General features: G+C 47.6%; 1 protein-coding gene across 2 annotated transcripts in view; it reads left to right on the top strand.

Annotated features, from left to right (window-relative positions):
• Positions 1-25,317, top strand: part of ILDR2 (immunoglobulin like domain containing receptor 2) — a 707,528-nt gene that overhangs the window by 643,979 nt on the left and 38,232 nt on the right. The window lies entirely within an intron of this gene.

The following is a 25,317-nucleotide window of genomic DNA, read 5'->3' as shown; positions in this document are numbered from 1 at the left end:
TGCATGCAAGGTGAGTGGCGGCAGTACATAAAAAGAAATAGCAACTTACTTTGCTTGCTGCCTTACTCAGGTGCTTGTTCTTCTCTGTCTCCTCCAGACTCCGGGTGCTCCAGCAAATCCCCCTAACCAATCCTGGTACTGCTCTCATGTTGGCGACCAGCATGAGTGCAGCGCTAGAATTGGAGGGAGCGGTCTCTCCCAGTGCTCTCAAGAGCCCTGGAGGCATGAGCTTTCTCTAACCCAGCTGGGTTAGAGAGGTTTAAAATGTGCATGTCTGGCCGGCAAAAGAGACATGCGCACTTCAGACTATGCACAGGCAGCCCACCACTCCTCCCTGCTGGTACTCAGCAGGCCCGCTCCATCCTGACACCTAGTTCAGGACGGGTTGACGTATAATAAAATGGTAATGAATCTACTTCATTACCATTTTATTTTTCGTTCAGGGGCTTTTCTGGCGGCATTAGAGTGGGGCGACGCTCCTCCACCCTAACGTAGGAGCCACCCATGTGCTGATCTACGCAAACCCTAGAGTCATTGACATTCGTATTACATATTCAACTTCTTTGCGAAGGGAAATCCATATGTATTGTAAGGAGTGTTTATTTTTATTTTTTATTTTTTTTATGTTACAGAGTTTTTTATATAGCGCAAACTTGACCCGAATTGGGTATCAGAGCGCTTTACATAGCACCAGTTGCATTACATGAGGACACATTAATTTTTAATGTTTTTTTGTTAGGCATGGAAGATTAAGTGATTTGCCCAGAATCCCAGGATGTTCAGCGGCATTGCTGAGACTCGAGCCCGGTTCCCCAAATTGAGGTCGACCGCCCTAACCGTTAGGCCAACTCCTCTCCCCTATTTACTTCGGTGTCAGTGTCCTGCAACTTGCCGTGATCCTGGGAGAACGTGTAGGGCCCAGCGAGGGATCATCTGGAGGAACATGGTTTGGGAATGGACAAGAGATGGGGTATAAAGTCTCTGCAGGGTTTCGCTCCGTGTTCCTCACCCTGTTGGGTTGAGGAATGAGTGAACTGAAAGCACCGAACATAGGAAAAGTAAGACTATAGAGGATTCTGTGATCAGAGGTTGAATCAATTAGTAAGACCTGAATTTAATGCTAATCAAGGGGATCTTTTCTCTGGAAATTGAACTTAGTTTGAATTGTTTTGTTTTAATTTACATGATTTCCTTTAGTTTCCCTTAGGCCTCGGCTAAATGTCAACTCATCTTAACTCTATTTCTAACCCTGAACTATTATATAGCGTTAATCTCAGATCTGATCCTAAATATTACCCTCACCCTAAGCCCATGTGTTCAGTATGTGCTGTAGATTCTCATGCAGTGGTCTCTTCTGAAATCTAATGTTGGGGTCGGAGCACCGCAACTTGTTTCTGTTTCAGGCATGCGTGGAAGGACCCATAATCACACCCTCGAAAACTGCAGTGCCCGGTCACAGATTCCACCTTACATTGGGGTTTTTTCCTCATTGATTTGGTTCTTGTTGAGCTTGGAAGAAGCTTCTCAAGGAGTCATAACTGAAGATCCAGAGAACATTTTCTGTAGTTTGAGCTTTGGGGGAAGCATCGAAAGAGACGTGTGCCAAAGAAGCAGTTTTATGAACTGCTTTCCAAGATTTTATGTTGTATTAGAATGATTCAGAAGAGGCGGGCATGACCTTTCTTTTTTGTTCATTGTGCCACACCAACCTTTCTAGTTACTATCATAGGGTCCGCAACCTCTGCCTACTAAGGGTTCATGGCAATTGCTGCACATGTCAATATTTCTGATCTAAAAAGACTATTCTGCAAACATGTCATAGGCATTGGGCTTTCTATGCCAGGATGGAACAGAAAGCTGCATCCACTGCTGTCCAGGGTGCTTAGGAAGAAGCAGAGAATGATGCTGAATTTGGTGAGAAGGAAAATTTCCCATCTGGTGCAATCAAACTGAATGAAGAGTATTGGTACCAATCTCCTGTGGAGTTTGATGCACCTGATGCTGCTCTTTCATCAGCAGCAACATTAGCTTGGGACACACTGTATGAAGGACACAGAATCCATCTGCGTTGAAACATAAGATACATGTTAGACATTCCTCGAAAGAGAAAGCATACGAAGAGCCACCTTGAGGAGTGGATCAGCTTTGAATGGAGGGTGAAATCCGAGGAACCAAGCAACAGAAGAGGATTGACTACAGCAGTAGGATGGCCTCAAAAAGAGAACAAGGTGCAGGAGAAGGTATGACCTTTGAAACAGGATGGACCTCAGGACTAGAAAAAGACACAATATCAAACGAAGAGCCCTAGAATTTTTTTGAAGTTACAGAGAGATGAAAAACAAGCTATGGTTTCCATCTACTTCACCTATCAATGGGAGACGGCACTAGTCAAGTAAGACTTAACGAAGACCCAGACACAGGTCACAGTAGAGCACCTTCTCTTGCATAGACACAGGTAGACCTCCATCACACCAACAGAAATATAAATATGTTATTTAAAGGGGTTACTTCGCAGGAACTCAGGAGATTTAAAATTCAGAGATTTCCCCAAACAAAACAAGAGGTGCTAAGTCAATACTCCCGAACCCAACACAATCCGACAACACAATGCTGGGTCAATGGACATAACATCATGGGGGTGAGGGCAAAGATGATGCATCGAACACATATGCTACGGAGCCCATTTAGGCGAACCCATTGGACCCATACCTAATGAATCTCCACCATACTACTCAATCGTTCAAAAGGCAGCTCACTAGCATGCCCTAGCCATGCAGGTGGAAGAGGAGGCAGACGAACGTCTCCCTGAAACATAATCAAGGATAGAGAGGTGAAATTAGCTCCTTCTAATGCTGTGGACAATTTTAAAAACAATAGTAGAAAACTTTAAGGCACATATAAAATGTAGATTTATCACGGTGGTAGCTGCCTCTGTACAGGGGTGGTGAGCCGGGGGAAGGGAGGAGGCATGATAAAAAAACATACCTTCTTCGCCGCTGTAGGAGAGTAGGGTCTGCAATCCTATGATCACCCAGATTTTTTGCTTTTGTTTCACTGGTTTACGACTTTCTCTGGCTGTGGGCCTGCCAATCAGACCCACAGCCTGGCTGTTCTCTTTCTAAATTACGAGATGTACCCTAGGTGCATATACCAATTGGTACTGGGCCACCTTATCAGACCCTGTAACTCAGGGCGTAGGTGTACCCAGGGCCGCCAGGGGCTGCAGCATGTATTATGCCACCCCTGGCTGGCCTCCTAAATTTGACACAACTGGCTGCATGACAGCGGGGGCAAAGTCGTGTAATCACCCTTTGCTTTAGATATAGTAGCTCTATATCTAACCATACAATGGACACCCGAGTCCCTATCAGTCACTCCTATGGCAGGCCTTGACAATCCTGAAGGCAGAGTGCATGGGCTCGTGTGAACTAAGCTCTGGCCCGAGCCGAGCCCGGTTGCAGCTTGCGGAATCAAGACCCAATGGCTGTTCCATGATAACGCGTACCATATCGGTAACTTCGGTGTCGCGTTATCAAGACATGTCGAGTAAGGTGTCATACAAATCGGGATGCTGCCCTCTCATCAACTCTGGCGACGAGGTTAGCATTCCGCCCTTCTAGAGGGACACGACATGTACGTGACTGTGAACCCCGGTTAAAGTTAACGAAAGCCTCAGCTCCACAAAATGGATGCTGCCACCACAGACACAAGTCTGACCTCCTGCTGCTGGGAGTCCTTCCAGCGAGGAGCACTTGGACAAAGGGTTTCCTGTCGAGGGCAGTGTTCGCACCGTCCCAGACAGGGTTTGTGTATTCTGGGTAGGTAGGGCTTTTGCGAGAAGGTGACTGCGGAGTGGCACCCCGGTGCTCACTACGCATCTGCCGGTTAGAACCAGTTCCAGGGGCGACAGCCCTGGCCTGGGGAAAGTCCGGCAGGGGAGAGGGGTGTAACTACCCCCCTTTCTGGTCCCACCCTTAGGGCAGGACCTAGTCATGTACCCACCCCTTTCTTTAGGATAAAGGCCGGAGCGGGGACCCTTCCAAATTAGATCATCTTTGAATCAAGAATACTTTCTACGAAAGGACTTCAAGACTCTTCTCAAGATTTCTCCCTTGTGGCTAAGGAGTAGTCACCCTGCATCAGCGGGCACCATCCAAGAACTCTGCGGTTTGCTGTAAGTCCTTCCTCAAGGAATCCGACGGCCCAGCTCGACGAGAACCGGCTTCCCTGGCACCTCTGACCTCTACCCACGTCATCAGCTCAGCTGTGATCTGTGGGTGCGACGAGACCTCGAGGGACCGGCCATCATCAGAACCTGCACGCTCTTAAAAACCAGCACGACCATCGAGGTAACTCTCTGGTGAGTGCTCTGGGGTCCGAGAAGCCCCGACCCTGAGCCGCTCCAGCACCGAAGTGCAGTCTCCCAGCATCTCCACGATCTGCGTGGGGCCCTTCTGCTCGCTGCTCAGCACGTTGTCTGGTCACTTGCCGCTGGCTCGTGCCCTTCTGTGACGACGACCAAGAATCAACACTGCCGGTCTGGTTGCTCCAGACTGGCCCCTGCTTCCATCTTTTGAGAGGCACCCCGGACCCTCCTGGTCCACCCAAGACGCCGACAGCGACATCCGTCGTGGGACAGCTCGCACCTCCACCGTGGTCGCCGACAACGCCTCCTGGTCCGAGAGACTGCAGAGCCTAGCGTCGCCCACTCACCTGGTCGAGGTGACGGCCAACCGGTGCCTTCCTGGTACCCTCTGACTACTGGCTAGTAGTACGAACTTGGTCCCCTCTGCTTTCAGGTTTCATCAATCTCTACGAACTATTCAACACTGGTCGCCGGCCAGCAACTCCTTTTCTTCCGGCTCCTGGCTCGTCAGCGAAGACCCCGACGCCTGTAAGACTTGTGCAGCCGCAGCCCTCGTGGCTAGGTAACTCGGCATTTCGGTGCCTGCATAGCCTCCTTACTCTAGGGTCCCGAGTCCCTCGCTTCCGACTTGCCTTAACCTTTCCGTGTCCTAGGACACTTGTCTTTAAACTGTGCACTTGAAGTATTTGCTAAAGAGATTTGGTTTGTGCTTAGTACCCTGTCCTCATAAAGAGTACAGGGCTGTTGTGATTCTTAATAAATATACTGTTTATTTTCATAACACTTGTGTGGTGTCCTTTCACTGGGTGCTCAAGGGGTACATGTGTGGTAAACAGCTGGCTTAACGCGCCCTCTCGAGTCTTTAGCCTTAGACTGCTCGTATCCATGCTACTAGGATAGCTGGTCTATAGGTTGACTTACAACCAAACACCATAAGGGTCGTTGGAACGATACATAGCGGTCGCTAGAATAGCGAACGTTGCATATCGGGCCAACTTCTCACATTGGTGGCAGCGGTGGGATTTGAGCTTGCTGTTGTTTACCACACGTATCCTAAGAATATCTTGTTGAAAGATCGCACAAGTACTGTTAGTACATATAACTAAAGCTTAGAATACTCTGAGTTCTACTGAACCAGCTGTTGTAGCTCCTCAAGGCTTAGCACACCTTGGCTACAGCTCTTAGCAAGGGAAAAGTAGGAAAACACATAGTGTAGGTAGGTGCATCACTTACACCACACTAGAAACAGTATGTCGGGCCAAGGAGGAAACTCTGAGTCTCCCCTTGTGTCAGTTGACCCTCCACAGGTCATCCCTTCAGGATATACTGTGCTGAGCTTCAAGGAGTTAAGACGATTGTGTCACTCCCGGAAGATTCAGCAGGGGTCTAACCCCACAACGTCCTTTCTGATTGGTCTCTTGGAGACTTATGATGCCAGGAGAGCTGAGAAACTTCGTAGCTCTTCTAATCCAGAAGGAGACATGCCTCCCCTCGAGGGAACCCGAGACGATCCTGACCTCATTCATCTCGCAACCGAGAACGAGGATGTGGAGGAGGATGAGGATGAGGATCTCTCTGGGGACGAGGCAGATAAGGGACAGGTAGAAGTCGTCAGACTAAGCAGGTCCAACTTAAGCAAACATGATAGCGGTACTGGGGGACCCCTGGGGCCACTATCAGGTCAGCTTAACATGGGGAATGGACGAGCCAGATCTCTATCAAGAGGCTCTGGCAGATCCCTTCATACCAACGGCTCTCACAACTCTTCTCAAAGAGGGATGACGTCCCCTCAGAGGAGAGTGTACGAAGCGAAGGAAAGGGCAGCTAATCTGCGGATCGAAAGGGAAGAACTTGCCCTGGCCAAAGAAAAGCTTGCTTTCGCTAGAGAGCAACAGTTAAGTGGGGCAGTCCCCACTGGTGGCAGCAATGTACCTAGTAATAGGGAAAAGAGTTTCGATACGAAACACCTTGGGAAGATAGTGCCCCCCTTTAAGCAAGGGGACGACATCCACAAATGGATTACTGCTTTGGAGAGGGCCTGCACTGTGCAAGGCGTTCCCCAGAGTCAGTGGGCAGCTATCTTGTGGCTCTCCTTTGAAGGTAAAGGAAGAGACAAGCTCCTCACCACAAGGGTAGAGGACGCTAACAATTACCAAGTCTTGAAGAATACACTCGTTGAAGGGTTCGGCCTAACCACTGAGCAGTACAGGGTGCTGTTCAGGGATACCCAGAAAACGCAGTCTCAAGACTGGTCTGATTTTGTCGATTGTGCCACTAAGGCTTTTGAGGGCTGGTTGCTGGGCAGTAAGGTTACTGATTACAAAGGATTGTATAATTTGATGATGAGAGAACAAATTTTAAACAATTGTCAGAACCAGTTGTTGCATCAGCATCTTGTCGACTCGGATCTGACCTCTCCTCAAGAATTGGGGCAGAAGGCGGACAAATGGGTTCGTACGAGAGTTAAACAGAACCAGGGCCAGAATCAAGGTGGTCAGAAGAAAGCAGACCAGAAGGGTAAAGATTCTAAGGGGGAACAAAATGACCAGAAGTCTTCGACAGGTCCCCAACAACCCAAAGAGGGTGGGGGTCAGGCTCCCCAAAAGAAGAAAGAAGGCCAATCCAAACGTTGGTGCCAGTACTGTAAAAGTAAGTCTCACTGGTTTAGTGAGTGCACCAAGAAAGGAGGAGGGCAGACTCCTGCCACTGCAGCCCCTAAGGCACCTGTGCCCCCTAGTACAGTCAGCAGTGGTAGTGCGCCTCCCAAGGGTTTGGTAGGGTTAACCCTGGGTTCTGAGGGGCGTGACAACTTAGTTGGCACACTCACTCAGGCTGTCCTTGTCAGTACAGGGGACGTGGACGTGTCCCCTGACGTAAGCCCCAATACGCTGGGCAAATACCGACAGACGCCTTTCATAAATGGAAAGATGGCTCAGGCCTATAGGGACACTTGTGCCAGCGTCACCATGGTGACGCCTAACTTCGTGGACCCTGGACAGATCATGCCAGGTACAGAATTCCTGGTGACCAATGCAAGCAATGTCACTACCAATCACAGTATGGCAATTGTAGCTTTCTCCTGGGGAGGGGTAACTGGCCAAAAGAAGGTTGTAGTTAGTCCAGACCTCCCAGTGGATTGTTTGTTGGGCAATGATTTGGAGTCGTCACAATGGTCAGAAGTGGAGCACCGGACTCACATGGAAATGTTAGGTTTGCCAGCACATGTGTTCGCTGTGACTAGGTCGCAGGTCAGGAAATGCCCCACTGAACAGGTGCTGGATCCTGGAACAACGGACCAGACACCTCCCAAGAAAAAGAGCAGTAGGGTTAAGGCTGCGCCTTCCCCCTTGCCCCAGGTCGAGGATCAAGTCTCAGAGGAGGCTGACCTACAGGAATTGAGGGAAACTGAGCCGAGAGAGTTCGAACTTGACCAAGTTGAATTCTTGGGCTCAGGGGGACCCTCAAGGGAAGATCTGGGGAAGGACCAATTAGACTGCCCTTCTCTTGAACCCCTCAGACAGCAGGCTGCTGCTGAGGCTGCAGGGAACGCCACAGGTACCCACAAGGTATACTGGGAAGATGGACTCCTGTACACTGAGGCAAGAGACCCCAAGCCTGGCATGACCAGGAGGCTGGTCGTCCCCTTGTCTCAGCGTGGTTTCCTACTTACCTTGGCCCATGAGATTCCCTTAGCAGGTCACTTAGGCCAGACGAAAACGTGGGACAGGCTTGTCTCGCACTTTCACTGGCCTCACATGAACGAGGATACCAAGGAGTTTTGCCGCTCCTGTGTCACTTGCCAAGCCAGTGGTAAGTCAGGTGGCACGACAAAGGCCCCCCTTATACCAATGCCTGTGGTGGGGGTGCCCTTTGAACGGGTGGGGATCGACATCGTCGGTCCCATGGAACCACCGACAGCATCAGGGCACAAGTTTATACTGGTGGTAGTGGATCATGCCACCAGGTATCCTGAAGCTATTCCCCTTAGGACCACTACAGCACCTGTTGTGGCAAGAGCCCTAGTTGGAGTATTCTCCAGAGTGGGCTTCCCTAAGGAGGTCGTCTCCGACAGAGGTGCAAACTTTATGTCGAGCTACTTAACTGCTATGTGGAAGGAATGTGGTGTTAACTACAAGTTCACTACCCCCTATCATCCACAATGCAATGGGCTTGTTGAGAGATTCAACAGGACCCTAAAAGGGATGATTCATGGACTACCGGAAAAGCTTCGGCGTAGATGGGACGTCCTGATCCCCTGCCTCTTGTTCGCCTACAGAGAAGTCCCACAGAAGGGGGTTGGCTACAGCCCTTTTGAACTTTTGTACGGGCATCCTGTAAGAGGACCCCTGTGTTTGGTGAAGGAAAGATGGGAGAGACCTCTCAAAAAGCCTGCCGCCAACATAGTGGACTATGTGCTCGGCCTCCGCTCGCGGATGGCTGAATACATGGAAAAGGCATCCGAAAACCTTAAGGCCAGCCAAGAACTCCAAAAAGCTTGGCATGACCAAAAGGCTGTCTTGACTGTTTACCAGCCCGGACAGAAGGTGTGGGTGTTGGAGCCAGTGGCCCCAGCAGCACTCAAGGACAAATGGTCCGGGCCCCACACCATCCTGGAGAAAAAGGGAGAGGTCACCTACCTGGTCGACCTGGGAACTCCCCGGAGCCCCCACAGGGTGCTTCATGTCAACAGGCTAAAAGCATATGTCGACAGGAAGGACATGAGTTTGCTCATGGCCATAGATGAGGGACAGGAGGAGGAGAGTGACCCTCTCCCCGACCTGCTCTCTCAGAATCCTGACGATGGCTCGGTAGATGGTGTTGTCTTTTGCGGCAGCCTCTCCGACCATCAACAGAGCGACTGTAAACAGGTTCTTCAGTCGTTCCGACATCTGTTTTCTCTGACACCCAGTCAGACCGATTGGTGCACCCATGAGGTCGACACTGGTGACAGCCTGCCCGTAAAGAGTAAAATCTACAGGCAGCCTGATCACGTCAGAGACTGCATCAAAAGTGAAGTGCAGAAAATGTTGGAACTGGGAGTCATTGAACCCTCGGATAGCCCTTGGGCTAGTCCCGTAGTTCTAGTGCCGAAACCTCACACCCAGGGTGGTAAGAGAGAGATGAGGTTCTGCGTAGACTACAGGGGTCTCAATGCAGTCACTAAGACTGACGCCCACCCAATACCAAGGGCAGACGAGCTTATTGATAGGCTGGCTTCGGCCAACTACTTAAGTACGTTTGACTTGACAGCTGGGTATTAGCAAATCAGGTTAGCTGAGGACGCCAAGCCTAAGACAGCATTTTCAACCCCTGGTGGGCATTATCAGTTCGTGGTGATGCCCTTTGGTCTGAAAAATGCACCTGCCACCTTCCAACGGTTGGTGAATCATGTCCTTACTGGGCTGGATGACTTCTGTGCGGCATATCTTGACGATATTGCTGTCTTTAGCTCCACCTGGGAGGATCACCTGGTCCACCTGCGGAAGACGTTAGAGGCACTGCAAGCAGCAGGTCTCACTATCAAGGCCACCAAGTGCCAGATAGGGCAGACACAGGTTGTATACCTGGGCCACCTTGTCGGTGGAGGTCAGGTTCAGCCACTGGAGAGCAAGATACAGTCAATCAGGGACTGGGCCCCTCCAACCACCCAGACTCAGGTTCGAGCTTTCTTGGGCCTGACTGGATACTACAGGAAGTTTGTCAGGAACTATGGGTCCATCGTGACACCGTTAAATGAACTGACAAGTAAGAAAATGCCAAAAAAGGTTCAGTGGACAGCGAGCTGTCAAAAAGCATTCGATGACCTAAAGCAGGCCATGTGCACGGCGCCTATCCTCAAGAGTCCGGACTACTCCAAACCATTCATTGTCCAAACAGATGCTTCTGAGTTGGGTGTGGGAGCTGTTCTTTCTCAACTGAATTTTGATGGTCAAGACCAGCCCATTGCTTTTATAAGTAGACGGCTGACCCCTAGAGAGAAGAATTGGTCAGCTATTGAGAGGGAGGCCTTTGCTGTGGTTTGGGCCCTGAAGAAGCTGAGGCCATACTTGTTTGGCACTCACTTCAAGATTCAGACCGACCATAAGCCCCTCTTGTGGCTAAATCAGATGAAGGGTGAAAACCCCAAACTGCTTAGGTGGTCCATTTCCCTACAGGGGATGGACTTCACAGTGGAACATAGACCTGGTACTGATCATGGCAATGCCGATGGGCTCTCCAGATATTTCCACTTAGAACAAGAAGACTTACCTGGTCAAGGTTAGTTAGTTGTTCCGACGTTTGGGGGGGGGTCATGTAGGAGAGTAGGGTCTGCAATCCTATGATCACCCAGATTTTTTGCTTTTGTTTCACTGGTTTACGACTTTCTCTGGCTGTGGGCCTGCCAATCAGACCCACAGCCTGGCTGTTCTCTTTCTAAATTACGAGATGTACCCTAGGTGCATATACCAATTGGTACTGGGCCACCTTATCAGACCCTGTAACTCAGGGCGTAGGTGTACCCAGGGCCGCCAGGGGCTGCAGCATGTATTATGCCACCCCTGGCTGGCCTCCTAAATTTGACACAACTGGCTGCATGACAGTGGGGGCAAAGTCGTGTAATCACCCTTTGCTTTAGATATAGTAGCTCTATATCTAACCATACAATGGACACCCGAGTCCCTATCAGTCACTCCTATGGCAGGCCTTGACAATCCTGAAGGCAGAGTGCATGGGCTCGTGTGAACTAAGCTCTGGCCCGAGCCGAGCCCGGTTGCAGCTTGCGGAATCAAGACCCAATGGCTGTTCCATGATAACGCGTACCATATCGGTAACTTCGGTGTCGCGTTATCAAGACATGTCGAGTAAGGTGTCATACAAATCGGGATGCTGCCCTCTCATCAACTCTGGCGACGAGGTTAGCATTCCGCCCTTCTAGAGGGACACGACATGTACGTGACTGTGAACCCCGGTTAAAGTTAACGAAAGCCTCAGCTCCACAAAATGGATGCTGCCACCACAGACACAAGTCTGACCTCCTGCTGCTGGGAGTCCTTCCAGCGAGGAGCACTTGGACAAAGGGTTTCCTGTCGAGGGCAGTGTTCGCACCGTCCCAGACAGGGTTTGTGTATTCTGGGTAGGTAGGGCTTTTGCGAGAAGGTGACTGCGGAGTGGCACCCCGGTGCTCACTACGCATCTGCCGGTTAGAACCAGTTCCAGGGGCGACAGCCCTGGCCTGGGGAAAGTCCGGCAGGGGAGAGGGGTGTAACTACCCCCCTTTCTGGTCCCACCCTTAGGGCAGGACCTAGTCATGTACCCACCCCTTTCTTTAGGATAAAGGCCGGAGCGGGGACCCTTCCAAATTAGATCATCTTTGAATCAAGAATACTTTCTACGAAAGGACTTCAAGACTCTTCTCAAGATTTCTCCCTTGTGGCTAAGGAGTAGTCACCCTGCATCAGCGGGCACCATCCAAGAACTCTGCGGTTTGCTGTAAGTCCTTCCTCAAGGAATCCGACGGCCCAGCTCGACGAGAACCGGCTTCCCTGGCACCTCTGACCTCTACCCACGTCATCAGCTCAGCTGTGATCTGTGGGTGCGACGAGACCTCGAGGGACCGGCCATCATCAGAACCTGCACGCTCTTAAAAACCAGCACGACCATCGAGGTAACTCTCTGGTGAGTGCTCTGGGGTCCGAGAAGCCCCGACCCTGAGCCGCTCCAGCACCGAAGTGCAGTCTCCCAGCATCTCCACGATCTGCGTGGGGCCCTTCTGCTCGCTGCTCAGCACGTTGTCTGGTCACTTGCCGCTGGCTCGTGCCCTTCTGTGACGACGACCAAGAATCAACACTGCCGGTCTGGTTGCTCCAGACTGGCCCCTGCTTCCATCTTTTGAGAGGCACCCCGGACCCTCCTGGTCCACCCAAGACGCCGACAGCGACATCCGTCGTGGGACAGCTCGCACCTCCACCGTGGTCGCCGACAACGCCTCCTGGTCCGAGAGACTGCAGAGCCTAGCGTCGCCCACTCACCTGGTCGAGGTGACGGCCAACCGGTGCCTTCCTGGTACCCTCTGACTACTGGCTAGTAGTACGAACTTGGTCCCCTCTGCTTTCAGGTTTCATCAATCTCTACGAACTATTCAACACTGGTCGCCGGCCAGCAACTCCTTTTCTTCCGGCTCCTGGCTCGTCAGCGAAGACCCCGACGCCTGTAAGACTTGTGCAGCCGCAGCCCTCGTGGCTAGGTAACTCGGCATTTCGGTGCCTGCATAGCCTTCTTACTCTAGGGTCCCGAGTCCCTCGCTTCCGACTTGCCTTAACCTTTCCGTGTCCTAGGACACTTGTCTTTAAACTGTGCACTTGAAGTATTTGCTAAAGAGATTTGGTTTGTGCTTAGTACCCTGTCCTCATAAAGAGTACAGGGCTGTTGTGATTCTTAATAAATATACTGTTTATTTTCATAACACTTGTGTGGTGTCCTTTCACTGGGTGCTCAAGGGGTACATGTGTGGTAAACAGCTGGCTTAACGCGCCCTCTCGAGTCTTTAGCCTTAGACTGCTCGTATCCATGCTACTAGGATAGCTGGTCTATAGGTTGACTTACAACCAAACACCATAAGGGTCGTTGGAACGATACATAGCGGTCGCTAGAATAGCGAACGTTGCATATCGGGCCAACTTCTCACAGCCGCCGCCGCACATCTCTCTTCCGTCCTCGCTTTCTACCACCAGAAGCACCCTGGCTCCCGTACTCTCCCAGCTCATCACGACGCTGCAGGAGCTGTGTCGTGATTGGTCTGAGCAGCCTGTTTGGCTGCTCAGGCAGTACCTGGGAAGCTGGGCATGTTCTCCACAGAGCTGTGCAAAACAGCCCAGTGGAGAACATGCCAAGTGCGCATGACGGTTTGGTTGACCCCAAAGGGCCGGCCTAGCCGAAATGCGCCCTTAGGGATGGAGTGCAAACCACTCCTGCTCCCTCTGACAAGGGGCAAGCCCAGCCCCGCCCCACCCGACCTGGCTGGAGTCCCACAAACGAAAAGAAAATGATAATAACTTCTTCTCATTCTCATTTGTTTTTTCTTTTGCACTGCTCAACGAGCAGTGGGGCAATGCTCTTCCGTCTTAGCGGAGGAGCCGCCACTGATTTATCCCTTCAAAAGTGGAAAGCAAGTAGGAGGTAGCCCACAGGGATGCAATCTATATATAGTTTTATGCTGCCTAACTCAATAGGCCTACATAAATGCAGTAATACAATACGAGATAATGTAGTTGCCTCCAGTAATGATGGCCATATACACAAGGTACAGGAGGCGGGCCACCCCTGCTCATGAGAGCACGTGTATAGGTGCAGCAAGCGAGAGAGGGTGGCCACGAGGGCTGCTATGTGCTGGTGGACCTCCAGTTCACAAGCATTATCAAGTCACTGAACTCCACCATTAGTGGGAAGAAATGGAGGAGCTCTTAAAATATGAAAATAACTCCGAAAATTTGATTAAGGCCAAGAACATTTCCAATGCTGGAATACAATCTGGTTGGGTCTCCGGTGATACCGCCTTCATAGAAGCATCCTCCTGGGAAGATATGCTTGGTTGTTGGAGTCTGGATTCAGGCCTTTTGCTAGGGAGCATATGTAGAGTCCACAAGTGGATACCGTTCTTGAAAAACATAAACAACACAGATACAGATTGGTCTACGGGTGCTTAGAAATCATGTATGGCAAAATTTCAGCAAGTTGCATATTTCCACCCATGTTCCATTTATTATTTACAGATGCATGCAAAGATAAGTTGCGTTCAGGTGACGCAGTCTCTTCTAGGATCACTGTCTGATAATGTAACAGTAAGGGTCTTAAGTAGGGATGTGTATTAGCACCACTTCAACTTAAGTTATATGTAATGCACTCAGTAATTGTATTAACCTTGGGGATTCACACCTTCAAAGAAAATTGGAGGCAAAAGAATTTCATCTCTGCAGAACGCTGACAATATTATCCTGCTGAGCAAAACATCAGTAGGTCTGCAGAGACATATTACAGAATTATTTTTTTTTGCCTGAACAATTACATGGAAATTAATTTAGATAAAACTAAAGTGGTAGTAATGGAGCGGAAAATTAGAAAACCTAGTTCTTGAAAAATAAGTCATAACAAAACCGAAGAAGCGGCTACATATGAGTACCTGGGTATACTCTTTGATGAGTGGGCCAGCTTCAGGCTACACCTTCCCTCCATAAAATGAAAGGCTAACCCTTGGCTTTTGCTTTGAACACCCTGGAAGAGAAACTAAGCAGACCTCCATTATAACCAATAATGTGAGTAGTCAAGAGTGAGTTTTTACCATGCCATCTTTTAATTTATGAGTGGAGGAGGCTGTTGGCCAATTTGTAAAACTCTCTGGCCTATCTGACATGATGTGTATCGAATGTCATACTTTTCGCAAAAGAGGGTAAGGAGGAAGAGGCACAACCAGTATATCCTCCAAAATCAATCAACAGGCAACAGCACAGTGTGCCTAAAAGGAAGAGAGAGCAGAAGATATTCTCCGATTTAGGATCAAAGGCCCTCACCCACCTATCGGGTGGCATGCTCCCTGATTGGGCCATTCCTGGCACCGGGCTGAAAGATTCAGGTGTGACTTAATACCTGGATGTTGGGGAGCTACTGAGATGATCAATCAATCAATCAATCAATCAATCAATCAGGGGTTTATATAGCGTGCTACTCACCCGTGAGGGTCTCACGGTGCTGGTGATTTGCCATAAACAAACAGGATTGGGGTGGAAGATGAGTGGAGGAAGGACTATTGGGTGAAAGTGCTGAATACAGATGAGAATTGAATATAAATTGTGCTAAAACTACCTGTTGTTGCACTGGTAACATTTCAGAAGTCCAAAAAGGTAGGTATAAAGTTTAATTCGATCCATTTGTGGAGGTCAATATATGTTCGAGGCATATGGGCTTCAGATGGTACATTATGAATAGATCGCCATCTGGTGTTGGGCTCGGATGATTGCACTTTGTTTTTCTCTTGGAGAGTCTTTTGTATCTTGGTGACTCCTCCCTTGGTTGGTAGTGCGCATGGGCATCGGCTCCATCCTTAGATTGTTTTTTTCCGCCATCGGGTTCGGATGAGGATCGAGACGCTCCAGATAAACTTCAGAAGAAAGTGATTTATCGGCGCGTATTCCCTTTCCAATTCGACGGTATTGTTATCGAACGCGTTCATTTCCATTCCGACGCGTTGCAAATTCAAAATCGAAGAGAAAAACTTGGATCTACGTCGAAGAACAGGAGGCCTTTCTCGACGCAGTCAAGCCCGGAGTCCATGGAAAGGACTCCATTCAAAAAATGTCCAACGTGTGGTGCTAAGTTCCCACACAAGGACCTACACGAGGTGTGCAACCTCTGTCTATCGCCTGAACACGAATCCAGGGACTGCGAAGCCTGCGCAGCATTCTCCTCCAAGCTAACGATTAGAAATCGTCGAGCTCGAAGACACAAGGTTTCCAGAATGCAGGCGGAGGCGATCCCGGAGCTGTTCGGAGACGAGCAAATCGAGGAAGAAGAGGACCAGTCGGGGTCGGAAGGGGACCAGTCGGAGGTCGAAGAACTCATCGAGCAACAAACCGTGAGTGACGACGTCCCCTTACCGAAAAACCGACCCCGTGCGGTAACGACCCCTCCCTCGGGCCCGGTCAAACCGCAGAAAAAAGTTTCCGACGCCCCGCCCTCGGGCCCGGCAACGAAACCGAAACTGAAACCGAAACACTCGGACTCCCACCATGTCGGATCCGACAAAAGGGCGACATCGACTTCGGCACCGAGGCTACAAACAAGGGAAAGCTCGGTATCGAAACATTCCATGTCGAAACATAAATATGATTTATCGCCCAGAAGACACTCGATACCCAGAAAGTCGGAATCGAGCAGACATTCGGTGTCGAAAACAACAAGATCTGACGATCGAAAGCAAAAGCACCTATCGGACCCAGGATCTTCGGTACCGATTCAGGAGCAACAGACAGATCCCAAACAAAAGATCTTGTTTATTGATCCACAAACTGGGAAAGTGGTCACAAAGAAGAGAAAGAGTGAACAGTCAGAAGATAAAACTCTTCCTTCAAAAAAGAGAACAATGGGGACAAATATAACTCCTCCTGCTTCTCCTAGACCTAGAGTCACACCCTCTTCTCCTATTCCTCACAATAGGCCAAATATTCCTACACCTTCCACACCAAGACCAGCTACACCTCAGTCAGATGTAGACAGTGATCTAGGGGAGGGAGAACCTCAAGGGGATGACGAAACTATCCCAGATGAGGAGGACCCATGGGAAAATTATGATGTGGAGTCAGATGAGGACAATGACCCAGAACTATATCCCTCAAAGCCTTCACCACCTGATGATAACACAGGGTTTGTGCAGCTCATTAATAGGGCAGCAAAATATCACAAACTAGATATGCATACAGAACCTCAAATAGAGGATTTCCTGCTAGAGACTCTACCTAATGCACAGAGAACATCAGGTACTCTTCCTATGTTAAAGGGTCTTCTCAGTCACACAGAGGAAATATTCGAAAACCCAGTGAGAGCCAGGGTGTTAAACCCAAGAATTGATAAAAAATATAAAGCGGCTCCAAAGGACCCAATATTTATTAAAGGGCATGTACCTCTAGACTCGCTGGTTGTCTCAAACGCTCGTAAGAGAGCAAATTCATTATCTACAGGAGAGGCTCCTCCACCAGATAAAGAGTCAAAGTTAATAGATGCATCAGGCAAAAGAGTAGCATTACAGGCAGCGAATAGCTGGCGTATAGCCAATACACAAGCACTACTCGCACGTTACGATAGGGCACATTATGATGAGTTAGAAAAACTTCTCACACATCTCCCAAAAGAACATCAGAAAAAGGCAGATCAATTAATACAGGAAGGTAAAATAATCACCAATACTTCCATTAAATGTGCACTAGACGCAGCAGACACTGCAGCAAGATCTATTAACACCAGTGTCATGCTAAGAAGGCATGCATGGCTTAGAATATCAGGATTCAAACAAGAAGTACAAACAGCCCTACTGAACAAACCATTTGATCAGAAGACACTGTTTGGCTCAAGCACAGACGAGACCTTAGAAAAAATGAAGAAAGATACAGAAACGGCTAAGTCAATGGGAGCATTGCAACAGCCAACACACAGAGGTTCCTTTCGTAGATCCACCTATAGAGGGGGCTCAAAGAATACAGGAACGAATCAGCAATCCACCTCTTTCACACCAACATCACCCAGAGGTAATTCAAGAGGCAGTTACAGAGGTAACAACAATAAGGGTAGAGGACGCGGAAATAATAACAACCGCAACGCCTCAACACCAAAACAGTGACTTCATAGAACTCCCCCCAGACCACATAACACCGGTCGGGGGACGTCTATCACAGTTCCTACCTGTCTGGGAAAACATCACATCAGACAAGTGGGTGAGACAAATTATCCAACATGGTTATTGCCTAGAACTCACAGCTACCCCACCAAACATCCCCCCCAAACAGCGTCCAATGAGTCAAGATCATCTGACATTGTTAAGAGAAGAAGTTCTAGCACTTCTACAAAAGCATGCAATAGAGAAGGTCCCAAAGGATCAACAAGGAACGGGAGTATACTCCCTATACTTCCTGATCCCCAAAAAGGACGGGTCCCTAAGACCAATATTAGACCTCAGACCTCTCAATGCTTACATAAATTCGGAGCATTTCCACATGGTCACGCTCCAACAAGTACTCCCTTTACTGAAGAAAGGGGACTTTCTTTCTACACTGGATCTAAAAGACGCTTACTTTCACATCCCAATTCACAAAGCCCACAGGAAATACCTAAGGTTTGTGTTAGAAGGACAACACTATCAGTTCAAAGTCCTTCCGTTCGGTGTCACAACAGCACCAAGAGTTTTCACAAAATGCCTAGCTGTGGTGGCAGCACACCTAAGAAGACAACAAATACATGTCTTCCCATACTTGGACGACTGGCTAATAAAGGCCAAGTCAAAAGAGAATGTCTTCACAACACACAGAAGACAATTCAATTGCTGCACCACCTAGGGTTTACGGTGAACTACAAAAAATCACACCTGCAACCAAACCAGATTCAGCAATATCTGGGGGCTACAGTAGACACAGAAAAGGCAATAGCATACCCCAACCCAATCAGAGTACAGACAATGGTCGGGTTAATACAAAGATTTCAACCACAACACTCACTACCAGCACGAGTGTTTATGCAACTATTAGGCATGATGTCCTCCTGCATACTGCTAATACCACATGCCAGACTACAAATGCACCCAATACAAGAGTGTCTAGCGACACAGTGGAATCAGGCTCAAGGTCAGATTACAGATCTGGTGTTGGTAGACGACCGGACGTATCGCTCTCTGAAGTGGTGGAACACAGAAAACATTTCCAAGGGGCGGTCGTTCCTAGAGCCAATTCCACAAGTGATAATAACAGCGGACGCATCACTCTCCGGATGGGGAGCGCACATGGACAGATACACAGTGCAGGGGAAGTGGAGTGTGCAGCAAAAGAAACTGCACATCAACTACCTAGAACTATTAGCAATATTTCTAGCACTAAAAGCCTTCCAAATGCAAATAACACGCAAAGCAGTCCTGATCAGAACAGACAACATGACTGCAATGTATTATATTCAAAAACAGGGGGGGACACACTCTCTCCAACTGTCCAGACTAGCACAGGACATATGGAGATGGGCCATTCCTCAAAAGATCTACCTGTTAGCGGAACACCTACCAGGAGTTCAAAATCAGATAGCAGACATCCTAAGCAGACAGTCAGAACAAGTACACGAATGGGAGCTGCACGACCAAATACTGCAGCCATTCTTCCAAAAATGGGGGCAACCAGAGATAGATCTGTTTGCCAATCATCAGAACGCAAAATGCAAAGACTTCGCATCCAGGTACCCACACCACCGGTCCCAGGGCAATGCACTGTGGATAAATTGGTCCAACAAATTTGCTTACGCATTCCCTCCTCTACCACTAATTCCGTTACTGGTTCGGAAACTGCAGCAACACTCAATGACAATGATACTAGTGGCACCCACGTGGGCAAGACAGCCGTGGTTCACCACGCTGCTACAACTCTCACAAGTACCACATCAAACGCTAAGATTATTACCCATGCATCTTACACAGAACCATGGAGAAATAATGCACCCAGATCCCAAACAACTGAACCTAGCGATCTGGCTCCTGAAGTCATAGAGTTTGGGTATTTAGATTTACCACCAGAATGCATGGAAATCATTAAACAAGCGAGACGTCCTACCACCAGAGCATGCTATGCAGCAAAATGGAAGAGGTTTGCTATACACTGTAACAGTAAGCACATCAACCCTCTGGACGCATCCACTAAACAAATCATTTGCTACTTACTACACTTACAGCAATGTAACCTAGCATATACCTCTATCAGAGTTCATCTCGCAGCCATAGCGGCGTACCTACAAAACAGGCAACATCTTTCACTGTTTAAAGTACCAGCAATTAAAGCTTTCATGGAAGGACTCAAAAGAGTCATTCCACCAAGAAGACCACCTTCCCCAGTCTGGAATCTCAACATAGTACTTACCAGACTAATGGGGCCACCCTTTGAACCTATGCATAGGTGTGAAATACAATTCCTCACATGGAAGGTGGCCTTCCTCATAGCTATCACGTCACTCAGAAGAGTAAGTGAACTGCAGGCTTTTACGATTCAAGAACCATTTATGCAACTACACCAAAATAAAGTGGTTCTTAGAACAAACCCAAAATTCTTACCGAAGGTTATTTCAGCATTCCACATCAATCAGGCAGTGGAATTACCGGTTTTCTTTCCAAAACCACAAACAGTAGCAGAAAGAGCCCTACATACATTGGATGTTAGAAGGGCCATATTGTACTATATAGAAAGAACACAAACTTTCAGAAAGACAAAACAGCTATTTGTTGCGTTTTCTCCTACACATAAAGGCAATCCCATCTCCAAAGCAGGCATTGCCAGATGGATTGTAAAATGCATTCAAATATGCTATTTAAAGGCAAAGAGAACATTAACTGTTCCTCCTAGAGGTCACTCTACACGTAAACTAGGAGCATCTATGGCATTTTTGGGAAACATTCCACTAGATGACATATGCAAAGCAGCTACCTGGGTTACACCGCACACCTTCACAAAACACTATTGTGTAGATGTGCACACAACACAACAAGCTAGAGTGGGACAAGCAGTATTAAAAACATTGTTTCAGACAGTTGCAACAGACACGGGCGACCACCGCTAGGGAGAGAACTGCTGTATAGTCTATTCATAATGTACCATCTGCAGCCCATATGCCTCGAACGGAATATGCTACTTACCAGTATGCATCTGTTCTTGGCATAGAGGGCTGCAGAGTGGTACATGCCCTCCCAGCCTCCCCGGAAACCTGTGTCTGTTCCAACATTATCTTATTTAGATACACTAACATGGGCACTCTTATCTGTATTCTACTACACTACTCCATCTAACCCTACTATGGCAAAACAATCTAAGGATGGAGCCGATGCCCATGCGCACTACCAACCAAGGGAGGAGTCACCAAGATACAAAAGACTCTCCAAGAGAAAAACAAAGTGCAATCATCCGAGCCCAACACCAGATGGCGATCTATTCATAATGTACCACTCTGCAGCCCTCTATGCCAAGAACAGATGCATACTGGTAAGTAGCATATTCCTTCTGCCCTTATCACACTTCCTAACAATGTGTTGGAGCTTTCATTGCGACGTGTTTGCCTTCTCGGTTGAACCGAAACGATGAAGGGATAGAGAAGCAGATTGATTTTCTACAAACCACAGAAGGAAAAGTCAAACCTCATGGGAGCTTGCCCCTAGAGTCCAGCCATCTGTATGGAGTCAAGGTCGACCTAGGTTAGCATTGTGAATCATCGAAAGGAATATCATGAATATTTATGGCAGACGTATCTCTTGTTGTGTTCATGCTGGTGCGACACATTAAGTGAAAAGGGGATCCAGTGGTCACAGCACTTCTTGTTAGTCATTTCAAGCATTAGAAAACCCAAACTCTCCCTAAAGGATGAATTAATTTTGTCTCATGTTATTAGTGTAGCACAAACTGGGCTGGATCTCTACTGTAATGGGAACAGTGGTAGCGATAGTAAAGACTGATATGTAATATCCACATCTTAGCCTGGGGTCGCGAATGCCGGGGGTTGTGAATGCGTCTCTGAGTCTAATACTGTAATGTACTAACATAATAGTGATTCTCATTGTAGTGAATCCACCTTTTCTGTATGGTCATCCCAGATGGTTCAACTTTGTTGGAGCCTATCTTGTTTGATGGCTTTTGAACTTGTGCCCTACACCCCGCCTTACCAGTAGTAAAGTGCCTGTGCTTCCCCTTTCAGTGTGGTAGAATTTACATTTTCCTAATTGAAACCTTTATCTTGCATTTAGGTCTCTCGTATATGATGTAGAAGTACACTCAGTGCCTGGAAGTTAAAATGCCTCTTGTGAACTGTGACACCTATTTGCAATCCACTACACTGGCAGTGTAAACTTGGCTTCAGGCTTACCATGTGTAGCTTGACTGCTGCGGTGCAATCTGCAGTGTCACCCCATCAAAATAACATTTTTTGACAGGAGAGAACCTATCTTTTAAATATTAATAAGTCACCACTATGTAGGATTTGTAACCCACAGGCAAAGTGCATGGAATTTAAAAGCAGGGCCTTTTGAAATGCAATGTTAACATGTCCTTACAATTTCTAGCACCCAAAAGCTGTTTAACCTTTAGGAAAGCTGGCTGATCCATATAAAACCACTGGGAAGCAATATTAAATGCAAATAATGCTACCTCAGGAAAGGGACCAGCTAGAAAAACAATATTTGTAATAGTTATTAAAAAACCATCCAATCGTGAAGTCAGATATTTAATAAATATTAAGGAAAAGTAAGGTTTAGAAAGTTATCCTTTACCTGCCTGAATTATCAAAAAGCTAATTAGCTAAGCATCTGACAGCTAGCACCTCACCGGCTGGCTTTTGCCAGTCATAAATGTGGCACCTTCATGCACCCACTTCAGAACACTTTCTAGACCTGTGGATGATCTGAAAAAGATTGGACCTTCTGTATGTGACATGAGAGGAGCCCGGAAGGATTCAACCTGCCTCCGTCTTGTACCCAGGACAAAGAAGTGAAATACAAGAAACATCTGTCTGGCGTCCGATGTGGCTGCAGTGAGACAACTAGCTACAAGAGGCCTTTTGCTGGAAGTATTCTGCTGACCAGAGACATCTGGATCTGTACTTGACCCTGCTGTTCACCTCGACCATGATCGCAGAATTGGGCAGTTTGTGATGGAAAAATGCTTTTTTTCAAATGTACAAAATGTGATTCCTATTTACGATCGCGATTCGGTATTTGGAGGGGGCGTGTTTTGGGCATCCTTTCCAGATACCGAACCGAAATGATATGTATTACTGTTTTGCGACCGCATTCAGTACACACAACAGGAATATTTTACCACCATTGGGACCCTTTCCCCTTTTAGAATGTTGAAAAAAAACGTTTTAAGAGCAGGCAGTGGTTCTGTGGACCACTGCCTGCTCTTAATAATTGAAACTACAACTGAAACTTCAAAGTTTAATATTTTTCTTTTTAAACGCCTCCCATTTTCTGTTAAAGAAATTGGCCTGCATTTAAAAAAAATGCTTTATTAAAAAACAATTAGGGACATGGTGGTCTGCTAACCCCAGCAGGTCACCATCTCTGTGATGGCTGCGATTCCTAATGGATCGCAAAGTGCGACCTACTTCATTAATATTCATCAGGTAGGCCGATTTACGACCTATTAGCAATTGCTATTTGGAAATTGAAAGGTTCATACATTAGGAACCCCGATTTTCTATTTGCGATTCCGAGATAATCGCAATTCGAAAATCTGTATGTTGGGACATCTGGCCCCATGTGCCTCCCATTGGTTTTGGAAGTGTACTCCTGTTTTTGGTTGGGAATTAAAAGACTATGAAAGTAAAATTGTTGACCAAGATGAATCTGGTTGGTGTATCCGGCTCGTGCTCCATTGCAGTCAGCCTCAAATTGCCCCTAGTTGATCTACTGTGACCATTGACTATCATTGGCACTTTGTCCTTTTTGCTGCTATTTCTACTTAAACTTGAAAAAGTAATTTCTCTGCTTCCCCTTATACGCTTTTGTCATTTTGGTGTCATTTGTATCACATTTTACCGATTCGGTTTGGAATTTTTATTGGTTGCTATTTTGATTTTATTACTGTTTTGGCACTGCAGAAATACTACCTAAATTAAGCCTGTCTGCTCTATTCCATAGCTGCCAGGGCATTAAGCTAAAGTAAAAAAAGAAAATCAGAGTTTTATATAGCGCGAACTTGACCCGAATTGGGTATCAGAGCGATTTACATAGCACCAGTTGCATTACATGAGGACACATTCATTTCTGTTAGGCACGGGGAGATTAAGCGATTTGCCCAGAATCACAGGATGTTCAGCGTCATTGCTGAGACTCTAACCCAGTTCCCCAGATTCGAGGTCGACCACCCTAGCCGTTAGGCCAACTCCAACTGATATCCTAAGTTAGCTACTTTTAGGGTTCACCCTGACAAGTGTTGTGATTGTTTCTTGGAGTAGCCAGTCCCCCACCTCAAATAATGATCCAATTCCTTAAACTCATCTTGCCTCAAAAAATGTTATTCATTATCCTACTGCTTCCATGCCCACTGTAACGATGATGTTTTGATCATCTGCGAAGGTAATAGGGACACTATTTCAACCTTTCTCCCTTGGCTAATTCAGCTAAATCCACATCTGAGGTTCACAGGCCTATAAAATAATGAGCACCTATCTTTTGTGGAGGGCCTTATATAACCACAGGATGGGATACGTGGTACCGAAATATAGAGGAAGCCAACAGACAGGAAGTCACTCTGGAGCATATTATCATGGGGGTTTATCTCTGCTTTTTTGGCTTTAAAAGCCAAGAAAGCAGAGATAAAATTATGTCCCTATTACCTAGCTGTCGCTAACACCAGTTAGCGACAGCTAGTAGGAGATAGCGACCATCTTGGGCCCCACTTTGCATGTCAGTGATATTTATCACTAATGACATGCAAAGTGGGAGTGCCAAGATGTTAGCGACTGGAAACAGTCGCTAACATCGCTATCTCCTATTACCAACTTTTGGAGATATTTGCGCTAAGCGCGAATATCTCCAAAAGCTAAGACCTGCCCTGAGCAGTTCTTAGCCATGTCATCCAATGGGAGGTGGATAACATGGCTAAGAGCATTAGCTCGGTAATGCATGAATATCGCTGACTTTTCAGCGATATTCATGAATTGCGGCCGATTTTTATCGCATTTGCGATAAACCTTGGTAATACCAAGGTTTATCTGCGATAAAAATCTCCGCAGCTCAGCGGTAATTTTTTGTCTCTAACCAAGCAATAGCGATAATTATCGCTATTGCTTGGTAATATGCCCCTTTATTTTGAAAGTCACCACCTTAAGCTCTGACAGAAAACCTTCTTGTGGGACAATTTCTATAGATGCAGAGAAACTCTTCTGATCTTAATATCTTCATCAAGCATGCAGACATACTCGCCAATCAACTACATCAACGTTCATATCCCAAACATTTAATCTAGAGAGCTCAGAGGCAGGCTAAGAATAACAACCGGCACCCACCAACCTATTTGGTGGCATGCTTCAAAATCGGGTCAAACCCATGGCGCCGAGTGCACCCTCAGTGTGCTACGACGCCTGAACTACAGCGTGGAAGGGTATACTCAGATATGAGTCCCTTGCTCATTGCACCATCAGGATTCAAGCAAGCCGGGCCGACGACGGCTGAAATGCCAGAAACCGGTCCCCGGTAG

The sequence above is a fragment of the Lissotriton vulgaris genome, chromosome 8 (genome assembly GCF_964263255.1).
Source record: "Lissotriton vulgaris chromosome 8, aLisVul1.2, whole genome shotgun sequence".
Lineage (NCBI taxonomy): Eukaryota > Metazoa > Chordata > Amphibia > Caudata > Salamandridae > Lissotriton > Lissotriton vulgaris.
Note: the sequence above shows the minus strand (reverse complement) of the source record. Positions and strands in the feature narration are given on the sequence as shown.